The sequence below is a fragment of the Sinohyriopsis cumingii genome, unplaced genomic scaffold (assembly GCF_028554795.1).
Source record: "Sinohyriopsis cumingii isolate HCF-2022 unplaced genomic scaffold, ASM2855479v2 utg002136l, whole genome shotgun sequence".
Taxonomy (NCBI): Eukaryota; Metazoa; Mollusca; class Bivalvia; order Unionida; family Unionidae; genus Sinohyriopsis; species Sinohyriopsis cumingii.
In genome coordinates, this window is record NW_028316138.1 from 66,100 (window position 1) to 72,715 (window position 6,616).

The 6,616-nt window shown below is 33.7% G+C and overlaps 1 non-coding gene across 1 annotated transcript; it reads left to right on the top strand.

The window, feature by feature from the left end:
- Positions 1–1,456: 1,456 nt before the first annotated feature.
- Trnan-guu (transfer RNA asparagine (anticodon GUU)) lies at positions 1,457–1,530 on the top strand. The gene has a single exon. It is a non-coding gene; the product is annotated as a tRNA-Asn (tRNA).
- Positions 1,531–6,616: the final 5,086 nt, after the last annotated feature.

Below are 6,616 nucleotides of genomic sequence, written 5' to 3' on the forward strand. Positions count from 1 at the left end.
AATGACTTATGTCCAGTGTGCCAGTTGGAAACAGAAGATTTATTTCACATGTTTTTGAAATGTCCTGAATTAAGCTCTTTTAAGAATTATATTGTATATATAGTTGAGATTCTTTTTAAAAATTGTAGAGTTGGTGTTCTCAATAGCACTTCTTTTGAACAAATGCTCATGATAGGATATAACAAAGAAACAAAATTAGTAAATAGTTATTTTTTGAACTACATTCTGAGCATTGCTCGATTGTGCATTTACAAAAGAAGAAACATTATGTCGTTATTAGGGAAACAAATAGACATCGAAAGATTGTTCCAATATTTGACTAGAAAATATATATTATATGCGTATCAACATTACAAAGACAAAAATCAGACTTTGATTACGAAGTATTTTGTAAAAGATAATCCTTTAATGAGAATAGAAGAGGATAAACTGTTTATTACATTGTAGAATCATTGTTTTGTACTATAGGATTACAAAATAAAATTTTAGAATCATTGTTCTGTAATATAGCTTAACAAAATACTATTGTAGAATCATTGTTTTGTAATATAGCATTACAAAATACTATTGTAGAACCATTATTTTGTAATATAGCATTACAAATTACTATGTACATACTGACTGTATACTTTTAACTTATATACTGTACAAAGCGTTTTTTAAATAAAGAAAGAAAGAAAAAAAAAAAAAAAAAAAAGCGCGTTCGGCTGTGAACCGAAAGGTTGGTGGTTCGAGCCCACCCAGGGACGATGACTCTTATTTTGTTCCTCTTCATTTGAGTTTTTCATTCTTGTCTAAAATATTCCGGAAGAAAAAGCAAGCCTAATATATGTACATATATTGTTTAAGGCATCTTTATTGCATTGTTATACAATGATTCAAGTAGGAAAATTTATTTTACATAACCTTCACACTGACGTCAAGCAACAAGTAGGCTTATGTACTTAATGCAGTGTCATAATAGATGCATAAAAGTGTTTTCAGATATGAGATTACACACCATTTTCCAATATGACCATCAATCAGTTTTAGCAGTGAAAATACTCTCAGGCCAAAACTACAAGACATATGCATGAAACCAAATGATTAGAGATAGATATATCCAAATTGGACATAAATCCAATGTATTCGAGGCGAGAAGATCGATAAAATGCCTTATTTGCTGAATGATGTCAGTTTTCTACAAATTGAAATTTACCCCTTTCTCTATATGATCTGTACATCTCTTAATTACGTGGTTTATAATATGGCCCAGTGAACATTTTAAACTGCAGAAATTGCTTAAAGCTTATGTCATCACGCACTCCACTGCCCATTGGCTGACCGTTTGAGACGAAATCTAGATTGCTGAACATACCCATTTCTGACACTTTCGCACTTTGTCTCACTTCCATAAAAACCGGTCATTTTGACTTTAAAGCTGACTAATTATTGACCAAGAGATATTGCTCTTCAGGTCTCTGTGGCGCAATCGGCAAGCGCGTTCGGCTGTTAACCGAAAGGGTGGTGCTTCGAGCCCACCCAGGGACGATGACTCTTATTTTGCACCTTTTCATTTGAGTCTTTTATCCTTGTCTGCCATATTCCCGAACAAAAAGGAAGCATAATATATGTACATATATTTTTTAAATCATGTTTATTGCATTATTATACAACGATTGAACTACGAAAATTATTTTGACATTACCTGCACACTGCCGCCAAAGAACAAGACTTTTGTACTTAATGCATTGTAATAATAGATACATAAAAGTGTTTACAGATATGATATTACACACCATCTTCCAATATGATCATGACTCAATTTTAGCCGTGAAAATACTCTCAAGCCAACACTACAAGGGTTATGCATAAAACCGAATGATTAGAGATAGATATATCCAACTTGGACATAAATCCAATGTATTCGAGGCGAGAAGAGAGATAAAATGCCTTATTTGCATAATGATGTCAGTTTTCACCAAATCGAATGATACCCCATTTTCTATATGATCTCTACGTGTGTTAATTACGCGGTGTATAATATGGCCCAGTTAAAATTTTAAACTGCAGAGATTGGTTAATGCTTATGTCGTCATGCACTCCACTACCGATTGGCTGACCGTTTGAGACGAAATCTAGATTTCTGATCATAACCATTTCTGACACTTTCGCACTTTCTCTCACTTCCATTAAAACCGGTCATTTTGACTTTGTAGCTGACTAATTATTGACCAAGAGATATTGGTCTTCAGGTCTCTGTGGCGCAATCGGTTAGCGCGTTCGGCTGTGGACTTCCGGTTATGACATCAGGAGGAAAACACGTTTGATGATCGCTCCGTGAATTTTCAAGTTTTTTTCCTTTAATGGACATTTTTGCTGTTTTAATTTGTTACAGGTACGTTGATAAGATTTGTTTGATCGCATTCATATATAAGTGAGATATATTTTGAGTGTGTGGATAACTTTATCCACCACACAAAATATTATTTTCTGTGACAATGAATACAAAGCCTGGTCGTGCTGCACGTGCAGCACAAGGAGCTGACTCACACTCTAATGACACCAGTGGAATAGCTAACAATAAGAATGGCATGTTGAGTAACATCGATAGACAGACAGGAGCTTCTCGTCGTTTTGGGAAAGAATGTACCGTGGTGATTGATGTAAAGGATGTGAAGAAAATAAAGGCAAGTGATATTGTTAGAAGTGTAGAAGAATTAACCGGAGATATGTCGGTCTATGCAGTTGTGCCCAAAGGTGCAAATTTGTATGAGGTCACACTACCGAGTAAGGAAGTAGCATATAATACCTTGTGTGGAATTGATATTGGAAGTGAACACTTTGATTGTACTCTCTTATATTCAGACACTATTATTGTGTCAATTCTTCATTTACCAGCATACATCACCGATGATGATATAAGTATGAAGCTCGGTGAATACGGAGTAGAACTTCTTTCTCCCATTCAACGCAGATATTATCCTGGGACTAGTGTGGCTGATGGGACTCGTTATGTCAAATGTAAATTTCCACAGCAGGTGAAATCCTTGCCTTACAGTCTGAAATTTCAGACTGTCAATGGTCAGCAATACTTTAGAGTATTACACGATAACCAAGTTAAGGTATGTTCTAGATGTCTTGATCCGGGACATGTTATAAAAGACTGCCCTGATTTTGTATGCTACAAGTGTGGGGAGCAAGGCCATGTAGCAAAAAATTGCACAAGGCAAAGATGTGACAGTTGTGGAAGTTTTCCTCTTATGTGTACATGCAGGATATGCGACAAATGCCACAAAGAGGCGCAAACATGTATGTGTTACAGAGAGGCCATTGCAGGCATTCATTCGCAAGTTGATGATGATACGAGGGAAGACATATTGGAGTTACCGAGTGACGAAGATGATAAAGAAGAAATTGAGAATGCAAAAAAAGATAATGAGAGTGGAGAAAGTGGGGAAGAAAAAGAAAGAAGTGGAGTTGATATGACCAATGTAGAAATAGAATCTGAGGAGGAAGTAAACAACAATCATACAATTGGAGATGGATCGGGGACAGATTCAGATGATGACAGGAAGATGGCTGCAGACGTTGTTGAAAGATCAAACGAATCACGTACATGTCAAGAAAACGGTACTAATATCGAAAATTTCAAAGTAGTACAAAGGAGAAGGAGAAGGTTTAATCCATAACCTAACCTGAAGATGAATAGCATGCGACGAACACCTATTAAGAAATGATCAAACACTCAACATTTTTTAATACTTTCAATACACTCATCATAATCATGGCTTTAAATATTGTATCTCTAAATGTAAATGGCTTGCGTAATTTGAATAAACTAAAGTCTGTTTTAGAAATATTTAAAGAGAAAAGAGGCCATATTTTATTATTGCAAGAAACCTTTTGGGATGAGGAGTTTGTTGAAAGTATTAGAGAAAATGAGATTTGGAATGGTGACATATTTTATAGTAATGCTGACAATAGGAGGGCAGGTGTTGCTGTTTTAGTAGTGAGAGAATTGAGAAATCAGGTGACACAAGAAATGATTGAAAAGGGTAGGATTTTACATCTTAAAATAGCTATTGATGATAAAGTGATTGATTTAATCAATATTTATGCTCCAAATGTTGTGAAGGAAAGGTTTAACTTTTTCATGAAGCTAAATACATATTTACATAACAGTACTAGTGATAGCACTATCCTGGCTGGTGATTTTAATACAACTTTAGCAGGTATTGATCGACATAACAAAGCCTTACATATTGATGATGTAGCAGTGCGTGAACTTTATAAAATTATTCATGATAGGAATATTACCGATTTATGGAGATCACGAAATCCTAGTACTCGTAGTTTCTCCAGAAAACAAGTTGTACTAGGCGAAATGAAGCAGAGTAGAATAGATTATTTTTTGATTTCCTCAAAATTGCATTCCAATGTGCAAAATATTTATTATGCAGATACATCCTTTAGTGATCATTCTTTTGTATACCTTAAACTAAATACCTGCAAAGTGGAAACAGGGCCCGGATTATGGATACTAAATAACAATGTTCTTTTTGAGGAAAAATATGTACAAAGAGTGAAATCAATTCTTACCGAGGGAAAAACTGACGAAATGTATTTCAGTGAACCACTCATTTGGTGGGATAATGTAAAATACAAAATTAAAAAATTTTCCCAAGTATACTGTACAAGAAGAAATAAGGAAAGATTACAAGAATACTTTACATTGCAAAATAAATTAAAATCATTTTCAGAAAAAGTCGCAAATAAAGAATCATATGACATTAACAAATATGAAGAACTAAAACATCAGCTAAGTGACTATGAAACTGATTTTTGTCGGGGTGCTATTTTGAGATCTAAGGCGAAATGGGCAATTGAAAGCGATAGAAATACTAAATACTTTCTAAATCTTGAGAAATATCGACACAACAAAAATGTAATCAATGAATTGATTGATGATGATGGTGTAATTATTTCAAATACAAGCGGAATCTTAGATGAAATACATCAGTTTTATAGTCATTTATATTCTTCGGTAACTGTTGATGATAATTGTACTGATTCACTTTTAAATTTTGTAAACTGTTCTGTATCTGATGAGGATAAAGATATGTGTGATGCCATAATAACAGTTGATGAAATACATACAGCTATAAAAGGGATGGCTAAAAATAAAAGCCCCGGCCCGGACGGATTGACAGTAGAGTGATATTGTAAATTTTATGATTGTATATATGATATTCTGTTGCACATCTTTCAGAGTGTTAAGAATGACAATATTATGTCGAGATCAATGAGATTTGGGGTTATATCACTTATTTATAAAAATAAGGGGGATAATAGAAGATTGCAAAATTGGCGTCCTATCAGTTTACTTAATGTAGATTATAAAATTTTGGCAAGGATTTTGTCTACACGTTTAAAAATGGTATTACCCAAAATTATTTCTCAAACTCAGACATGTTGTATAGTTGGGAGAGATATTGCTGATACTATAGTCACTGTAAGAGATATTATAGATATGGTTGAGAGAGACAATCTTGAGGGATATATCTTAAAAATTGATCAAGAAAAAGCGTTTGACAGAGTTTGCCACTCATATCTGATTTCTGTTTTACGAAAGTTCGGTTTTGGTGACAATTTTATTCAGTGGATAAAGATATTTTATAATGAAATTAAAAGTAGTGTTAAATGCAATGGTCATCTAACGAAACCCTTTTTAATTAAAAATTCAGTCAGACAAGGTTGTCCTATATCAGCAATGTTATATGTATTAGCAGCAGAACCCTTAGGACTCGCTATCAAAGCAAATCTCACTATCAAAGGTATTCCACTCCCACTGTCTAGTAATACAAGTAAAGTTTTTCAACATGCAGATGATACAACCTTGACATTAGCGGACACACAATCCATTAATCAATCTTTTAATGTACTTGACTTGTATTGTAAAGGATCTGGTGCAAAGGTGAACAAGGAAAAGACAGAACTTCTGTGTATTGGATCTGGTAAACTTACTGATGATTATTGCAAACAATTACAAATTCAAATGTGTGATCAAGTCATCTTAATTTTGGGAGCTTATGTTGGAAAATGTGCAAAGTTATGTGAGCAACTGAACTGGAATGATAGATTGTCTAAAATTAAAAATTTATTGCAACTGTGGTCACAGAGATATTTGACAATACAAGGAAAAGTAACAGTTGTTAATAACTTATTAGTTTCTAGAGTATTGTACATAGTGTCAGTTCAGCCTCTTCCTGATATGATTGCTGATGAATTGAAGCAATTATTTCTCAGATTTATCTGGTCAGGAAAGTCCCATTTGGTTCACTATTATACAATAATTGGTGATAAGAGAAATGGCGGACTACAGTTAACTGATATAAAGATGAAAATGTATGCATTCAGACTAAAATTTTTAAAAAGATACTTTGATGTGAATTGCCATGCTATGTGGAAAAATACCTTTGATCACTTTTTATCTACTGTCCTGAACATGAGGTTGACCAAAGAGTTGTTTCTCATGTCTTTAAATAAGCAACAATTGAATACCCTACCTATATTTTACAGAGAAATGTTTCATGCATGGGAAAAACTTAGAAATAATATCGATACAAATATTGAT